This window comes from Lactuca serriola, chromosome 4, assembly GCF_051521515.1.
Source record: "Lactuca serriola cultivar US96UC23 chromosome 4, Lser_US96UC23_V15, whole genome shotgun sequence".
Classification (NCBI taxonomy): domain Eukaryota; kingdom Viridiplantae; phylum Streptophyta; class Magnoliopsida; order Asterales; family Asteraceae; genus Lactuca; species Lactuca serriola.
In genome coordinates this window covers 318,166,380-318,176,158 of record NC_136411.1, presented here as the reverse complement: position 1 = coordinate 318,176,158, position 9,779 = coordinate 318,166,380, and positions in this window count along the sequence as shown.

Genomic DNA, 9,779 nt, shown 5'->3' with positions numbered 1-9,779 from the left:
AAAACAATATATATATATATATATATATATATATATATATATATATATATATATATATATATATATATATAACACATAACATGTATTTCATAGCAAATACTTAATATTTATGTGTTAGAAGAAAGTAACTATACACTCACACAAACATATACTTAATACATTCAAACAATACTTGTATTATACTCATGTTTATGAAAGAGACTATACACCCACACATATAAACAACTTTATATTATACACATAGCACGTATTTCATAGAAAATACTTAATATTTATGCGTTAGAAGAAAGTAACTACACACTCACTTGATCAGAAGATGATCGAACAACACTACGGCTTCTAGAAGTAGTATTCTTTGGTAGATCTGGAAGATCTTCACAAAAATTGGCTTCTCGCGGGTAGAGCTTCGTTTCGGGAATCGCACTTCTCGAGATCTTCGGGGCTTCGAGACTTGATTCGGGGTTCGGTAATGATACCAGGGCTTCGGGATATTTCTTGCACGAAAAACGATGCAAAAACGCGAGAGAAAGGGAAGAAATGAGCAAACAAGGAACAGGAAATAAAGCGAAATCCATCATTCCAAGGCTATGCAATCCTAATCATATATAACTTAGAAAGCATACACTTAGCAAATAACAGAGTCAAATTTGATTCCAAGAACTATATAGCATCGAATTTTCCTAGGCTACGAGGCATCACACAAATCAGATAATTTTATCACATAACTCCTGGGGGTATCCTTAGCCCTACTCTATCATGCACTTCATATATTAACATACTAGTTGCAATTAATAAGCATGGTTTAATTTTGGGAAACACTTACTTGGTCTCGGCCGATCGCACACATTGCACTCTCCCTTTTTACTTAAGAAAGCTGGTTTTAGGAAAAACTTGAATTTTGTTCTTTTTAAAAGATTGCCATTTCCTCAGTTTGAGTTCTGACACACCTGAGGGTGTGCCCGAATCCCTAAAAACCAAGGCTCTAATACCAACTTGAAACAACCCAAAAACCAGATAAATTTTTTTGTTTTAAAAATATGAATTACAATCATAATTTGTTACCAAAAATCCATTACATCATATCATGTCAAAATATCCGAGTATCAATATCAATATATGCAGAAAATGTTGGAGACACCATCAAGTTGGATCCTTCCCTATAGTACCGGAAAAGCACCCAAATAAATTGTAAGCAAAAGCTTAGTGAATTCCCAAAATATCACATAACATACAACCACAGAATACCATGCAACATACATATAGTTGCCATGGGCTACCCCCCATGGTCTTTACCCAGAATGTTATGGGCTCCCCCATGGTCTGACATCCAAGTTCCATGAACTAACCCCATGGTCGTTACCTGAAATGCCACGTGCTCCCACCATGGTCTAATATCCAAGTGCCATAGGTTAACCCTATGGTCTTCCAAAAAGTGCTCAGGGCTACCCTCGGGGTCTTTAGAAAATTAAATACATAACAATTGCCAATCCACATGTCACATAATGGGTTGATATTGGTACCTTCGACCCATTGATATAGTGAGAAAACTCACCTCAGACTGCTGATAAATAATAACTGCTCGGCTACCGGTCCGAAAATCTCACACTCCAAAAGCTTTCCAAGATGAAGTAGATGCGGGATCTAGAAGCTCAATCACGTCCAAGGCTTGCACACCAAGCTCCTCTTCTTGTAAACTAACTAAAAGGGCCACCAAAGACAACTTAAAGCTCAAAGATCACACTCTCTAGTAAACTAGGGTTTATGGGATGAAAATAAGCAATGAAGTCTGATAAGGTGAGGTCTAAAATCCATAAGTGAGCATAAATAGGGCTCATGCACTAACATTAGGGTTTTGTCTCTGGCCACATATGCCCCGTGTACACCTTAGTATGTCCAATGTACGTGGTTGAAGTCCACATCCAAAACTCCAATGTATACTAAGCATACACATATGTATGCCCAGCATATGGAGGGGATTCACATGTAAAATAAATTTAATACAAGGGTTAAAATGTAACATACCGAATTCCGAGTGTATTAGAAAGTTTTACCGAAAAACGAAACCGCCACCAGAAATCTCAACTTTTAATGGAGAAATCGTTGTGATGCACCCTTAGGCAAGAATCAATCTTGGGGTTGTTGATTTCAAAGAATTTTTTGGATTTCGAGTGACCCAACAGTTCCCACCATTTCCAATTCCGAATTTGAGCTCTCAATGGAATGGGTATATTCATTCATTTTCATGCTCTTATCTTGAATTTGCATTTTATTGTTCAAACACATAGGAATTCAGTGTACCTTGTCTATTGCATTGGTGATTTGTGAATTGTTTGTCTTGAATCATATATAAGATTGTTTTGGATGGTATAAATCGCTTGTAGATACCCTTTGCATATGTCGACATCACGCAAGCGTCCCACACCGAACACGAATAAAGGGTCGGGAAAAGAACCTAGTGGCTCAAAATTTTCTAATAGGCAACACCATGAAGCCTATCAAGCCCTTTTGGAAAGAAAGATCAGACAATCTATATTCATTTTCCATGACACATTTGATGGGTTATGAGCATATCTACATTCCTATGTGATCATGCAACCCTAATTTCTTTGGATCTAAGTTTTTGTCTATTGAACATGCAAATTGAATACCAAAGCAATAACCCTAGAAACTAGCATACAAATTCGAAATTCACATGAAAATAGGGGTAGAATGTAACCTCACTTGTTATATACTAATAACAATACAATCCTTGAAGATCCTTGACTCTTAAAATCTTAGTGCCCAAAGTGTTGCACCTCTAATGGAGTCACAAACACGCAATGCAAAAGATGAAAAGGAGAGACACTAGAAAAGTCGGTTAGGGTTCTTCAAAGAAGCGTTGACCAAAATACTGAAATAATAATGCATGGGGGTTCCTTATATATTTGTGGGCTGCTAGGGTTTCTAGAGGAAACCCTAATTACTGCTTAAGGCCTAAGCAACCCATGGACTCCTCCTTATGAGGCCTTAGACGAAATCTATAGGGCCTCTTTATAGGATTTTGTCTGCTCCTAATTAAGGAGTCCAATAGCCTAGTTTTGCAACTATCAATGATTTGTAAAACAACCCTTCCATTATTAATTAGTTCCTTTAATCCCAAAATTAATATCAAATTAATTTATGATATATTACTAATTAATAATATGATTTCGAAATAATATATTAATCTTGTAATATATTAATAAAATCATTTTGAGTACCAATTTATTATTTCACATAGTAAATTTTACTCTCTCTCCACTAGTCATCATGTCAAGTTGCATGAGTGAAGGCAACCCAAAAGGACCATGCTACTATCAAATCAAGTACATACCAATTACAGTTATGGGCTTAGACACCTAATCCAACAATCTCCCACTTGGAAAAATCTAATAATTATTATTTCAAGTTTCACTTCAAAATTTGACCAGCAATCCTAGCTTTCAAAAGCCATTGTCGAACTCTGATCTAATCAATGACGCGTCCTTTAGATAAGTGATCAAATATTCCTCCATTCTACAAGATATAGTATGGACATGAGACATGGACCATAATCATTCTCTCTGTCCAATGTTTATTTCCCGATTTCTGATTTATGACGACTGACTAATTGAACAAATCAAATCAGTTCAGGCTTAGCCAAGAGCTTCAGGTGTCATCACTAAATCATCAGGGAGGCCCATAGATATCTTTTTTTATCCCATTTAGAGTAAAAGGAATGGATAAACTTTGACTCATATGCTTCCATAATTTACTCATCAAATCACACACAATAATACATTTTGTAACATCAAGTTAGTGATGCGTTCACGTATTATCAATGTACAACTGACTCGTAAACAACAACCCATATGTCTCCGTTTCAACAATATAAAATATTATCATCTCAAAATTACTCGTGATAAAATCAATGAAGTAATACTTGAGCGTGGGTTAATCCAATACTCAAATTCTTATTTCAGGAGTACTCATTAACACTACAGCAAACATTTGCTATGTCTAAGCACTTAGACAATCTACAGTCGGATTGATGATAGTCTTAATTCACCACTTACTTCCAAAAGTATGAATGACTATGGATGTTTGAATAATCCTATTATTTGGGAAGTAAAACATGCGAAGTGAAACACAAGAATAACCTAATCCAATATGATCTCAAAACTTTTGAATATAAATAAAACACTTATTATTTAATCACCATATTAATTATACCTTATTCATTGTATAATGTTTCGACCAATCAACTAAATACTTGAATTAAAACATTAGTCATGCCACGCACAAAACATTCACACTATGTTTATCTATGGCCCTTTCTTTGTGAAATAGATCAATTCAATACATTTCCAATGATGCTCATTTTACAATTCCAAATCATTATCACAAGTGTAAGAATACTAAATTCCTGCCACTACTAGAATCTGTTAGAGTCTAAACTTACATGCAATGATCCTTTTGTAATTTCTAGGCACCAAAGTCACAGAGACTTGGCCAATGAAACTACAAAACATTCTATTGGAGATTTGTTACAAAATAATTCCATGGAAATGAAGTCTCACATTCAAAATTCATTGCTTGAACATCCTTCTTGCATTAAAGTTTCTAACTCGCACATATATCTCAATATCCAACTCCCATGATGGTAACACTTCCGTATTTCCGTATTTCCATATGACTATCAATTCTGAACAAGAGTTACCTCTACTCAGAAAAATTCAATATGGTTCTTCCAAAAATATACTATACTTCCAACTTTCCACAAGCAACCAATCTTTAGCGAACCTCAGATTGTCCTTGACAGTTGTTATCAACTTTAGTCATATCCAGTTCTAGTCCTTTTTCCCTCTTACTACGCTAGGCATTTGGAAAAATCAGAACAAGCGAATATTATAACATATGCAATCGATCTTATACCCAAAGCATATGGGATACGATTCATAATGTCTTACATAAAGACCTGACAGTCTCTTGCTATAATATTTCCATATATCGAATCTTCCTATGTTGAATCACTTTAACATGATATTCATACATGTTCTTGAGTAAGTTCCATTAAAATTTCAATCTAAGCTTTTAGATTCGAAATAAAGTATTAATGTCCTCTTTCCCTTAATCCTTACTATAGCAAAACAATTTCCAAATTCAACTTTGCAAATAGGGATGGCAAAAAAACCCGAACCCGATGGGGAAACCCGAAACCCGACTATTTCGGGTCGGGTAACGGGTCGTTATCGGGTTTTTTATCGGGTTCGGGGCAGGGAGTGGGTTATCCTCGCCCCGACCCAACCCGCCCTGATTATATGTATATGTGTGTGTGTGTGTATATATATATATATATATATGTTAATGGCACGCATCAAAGATAAAATACTTACTGTGGAAAATATTTTTAGTTATTAACAATCCGGTGTGAACGATCATTTTGTATGTTTTGACGTATTACACTAAAATTAAATAAAATAATTTTTAATATAACGTCGATTTAATTTTATTAAAGTGATTCATCATATTTTTAATTTAAAAGGGAGACTAGAACACATATTTTTTATAAGACATCGGGATACCATAAAACGGAATAAAGATTTCGTTATGAATTGTTGTAAACCCGATAAGAAACCCGAAACCCGACTGGAAAACCCGAACCCATTGGGGCGCCCCGATAAGAAACCCGAAAGATATCGGGGCGGGTTTGGGAAACCATGCCCCGCCCCGAACCCGCCCCGTTGCCATTCCTATTTGCAAATTTAGAACTTTGTTTCCTATAAATAGCATTCCTACCTTGCAACACCTTACATAATAATCATGTTCCCACCAGCATAACAATTATGATCGTACCAACATAACAATTATGCTCCAACTAGGCTTGACATGTACTCAGAAATCAGCTGGACTTCAAGAAATCAATACCTATTGCCTTTCTTACCATAGTTCAGATTTCTATGCGTGGTGCTTCGATAAGTCTTTACCTAGACTTTTTAAGCTCATACACCTTTCATTAGATAGCTTATGTGAGTGTCTAAACCCTTTCAGAACTTATAGCAATAAGTCATGAATGTTCAAACTATTTGCCATTTCTCACAATTCGAACTATGAAAAGAGATGCGGTAATCATACTCGAATATGAGAACGCAATTATCACAACTGTTGACTCTAATCCTTTAAAATCTATTAGTAAAAGTGTCTCCTCACAATCATTTTCATGAAGTAGAGAGAAACCTCTTGTCACCTAGATTTTATGGTGTATGTGTTCCTATCCATACAAAATTTTCATTTCCAACCACTATCACAAGACAAGGTTCATGACAAATTCAAACTCATACAGACTAAACTTACTTAATCTTAATTGCTTCCCATCTGGCAGCACAAGAGGCTTACCGGTGCTTCAAGGTTATTGTGCAGCTCACCCATACAGATCAATGTACCTTCATTGATCAAGGTGCTTTGCCTTATGCAATCAATTGAGAACTCATAGAACTCACATGCATAGTCAACTTAACTGGAATGGGCACAGAAACAAGAATATGCTAACACAATAGGTTGTAAACCTTAGGTCGCGTGCTAGTGATAAATAAAAGGTTTATTCATTATTAGTTCCTGAAGCTATTCAAGAGCATTTATACTCCCACTGACCATTTGACATGTAAGATTCTCTGTTAAGGAACATTCCTTGACAAACAAATATTCAAGAGTTAGTGTGGGTTCTTATCAAGAAACACTTCATATAATTGGTCTTAGTTGGTCTTTGTTTTAACCAAAAAAATCACAACTATCAATTTCAAATGTGCAAGAGTAAGAAAACATTTCTAAAAGATATTTCATGAGGTGTTATAAACCTACCTAGAACATGTTACTCAAGGTGCAACTTGGAGTCACTAGAGTATGACTCTAAAATTTGATTTTGGAATGAAGTATGACTCATCCTTTGATCTAACCATTTCAACAATACATGATTCCTCTTCCTAGTCATATAAATGCACTAAGGTGTCCTTAGAAGATCAATTGAGGATGATCAAAAAACATGATATTAAAGTACTCTCCTTTCATTTCAGATTGGAGAAACTCTTATCTTTCTGCCCAATAGATTCTTCTTATTTGTTCTGCTAAACCTTGAAACTTTTTTTAAGATATCAAAATTATTCTTAATCTTGTAAGCATAATCATATTTACCGAGTCAACAGTAAATCATGATGAATAGAGTTTATCGTCATTTGTGGTGGATCTGACCAGTTCACATCAATGTGTACTAGATCCTTTAATCCTTCACTTGACCCACATATACATTTGAATAAGGAATTAGTCTTAATTACCCAAAGATCAAGATTCTCATACATCACACAATACAAATTGCATGATTCAAAGTTTTTGTCCAAATGAAACTTGGGTGATGAGAATCCTTCGTCACTTGGTAAATTATGACACTACCACAAGCGATATAACTAAGAATCAAATCCATTTTCAACATTGCAAACAATAGAAATATAAACACCAATTTTCATAAATGCCATTGCAAGGAAACGTAAAATAAGATAAAATCAAATTTTATTTAATTGATATAATGCGGAAAACTTGTCCTTACAATGCAAATACATATGAAAACTATGTTTCTAAATATTCCTAAGCAATCTATCATAACTCCTAAGTAGCAGCTCCAAATTCCGATCTTTTGAACCATGTGACAAAAATCCATTTCTTTAGATCATAATTAACCTTTACTTCCTCTTAAACTTCCTTTATTTTCTTTGATCCTACAAAACATCAAAATGTGATTAACACATCATGTAATAAGAATCTATCAACGGGGACTTAATAGAGTTAGATAGTGGATGTACCTAAAGTAGAGTTATACAATTTGACTTTACCATCTCTAAGATCTCTCAGGTAGTCAGGGCAGCTTAATTCACTTCTAATTTCCTTTTACTTGGCAATAGAAACACATGGAATCTTCAGGAACAACACATTAGACTATCTCAGAACTGTCATTTCTCTTTACCATATGGTCAAACGGTTTGATCTTGGACGATCCCCTTCCATTAGGAAAAGAAACCTTTTTTGGACTAACAATGTTACCATTGTTAAGGTCCATGGAAATTTGGGAGGTAGATCTTCCAAACAAATTTTCTTGACCAGTGCGCCAAAGCACTGCTGCTTCAGCAGCAATTAGCAAATATGTCAGATCAATAAGGGTCACGTCGTGATCTATCATATAGTAGTCTCTAAGGAAGTGACTATATAACTCAGGAAGCGATTGAAGAACCATGTCAACAGCTAGCTTCCTTGGGAAAATGACACCCAACATTCCATGTCTGTCAATGTGCGACTTCATCTTCATGTTGTGTGCACACACAGAACTTCCATCTTGGTGTTTGCATGCCAATAGGGATTGAGCGACCTTGAACTTTTCAAGTCGACGAAAATGTGGATCAGCGAGAATCACTGTAGGAGGTGGAGGAAGAGAATTATGATTTCCAGTTCCACCAATGCACGAAAAAGGGAATGACCTTTCACCTTGATCGACACATGGAAGATCTTTTTCAGATGGAAAGCTTTTTCCAAAAGAATGAGGAAGACCATAGTTTTCTGAACTAGACATCTACAAAAGGGAGAAATTCAAGTTAGTTGATTTAATCCTTAATATAAGACCCAAATAATATATTAAGGCTAGGACCCAACACAATAATTCACAATTCGGAAGAGGGATGCCGTAATCCAATTGTAAATTATTTGAAGGTAAGTAAATGGCGATTTACCAATTCCACCATGAAAATGAAATTTTAACGAATTAGGTTTTAAAGTAAATTCCTAGATCTTTTGAGATTCATTGAAATTTTCAATGGCATGTTTAATCTCGATTATGCTCATCAAGTTTGTTACTGGGATACCGAGGATCATAAACAATGTGTGAATAACCATGCAAATTAGTTTGGTACTCTCAATGTCATTTATCATTTAAGAAATGTGTCGCTTAACCACACATGCTCCATTGATTAACGATAATTTACCCATTGTCATCCTTCATTAATCCCATATTAGTGTGGCGGTTAACCACACACGCTCCACTAACAACCAATAAGGTGCAATGTGCAATTTCATAGGTTAGCATCAAATTCACATTTTCCTAAAGTAACTAAGATTGGGAATTTATAAAAGCGTTTAGTTACTTTATAATTCATTATACTTTTAATGAGGATTTAGAGTCCTATCCTACTCGTTCGGCTAACGACCCTCCACTAGTCAAGAGTGCGGTGGGTAAGAGTGGATACCCAATGGCGGTCATTTTATAGGCCACTTTCTTAAACACCCCTTTTAGACCAGCTTTGTGAATGAGGCATACTAACGGTAAGACTGACTTTTCTTATACATATATATAATATACTAGACTTTTAATTTTATATAGTATAAGGGTGTATTTTAAACTTTTAAAATACGATAGTTTAATCTTTTAATAAATTAAACCATTAATTTAATTAAATCTGAACCATATTATGGATTTATTAATTCTCTCTTTTAATTAAACACTTAATTAATTTAATAAAATCCATGAGGGTGTATTTTTTTTTTAAACAATCCAAAAATACCAGGGTTTAACCATTTAAATTTCTAAAATTAAAACCTTTTAATTTCAGATTTAAACTATAAAACCAAAGGGTGTATTTTAAAACTTTTCAAAAACACTAGGTTAAATTTCAAGTCAAAATAATCTTATATTATCCAAATTTAACCAAATCCTTCAATTTTGATAAGGATATCACATTGCCATTTAA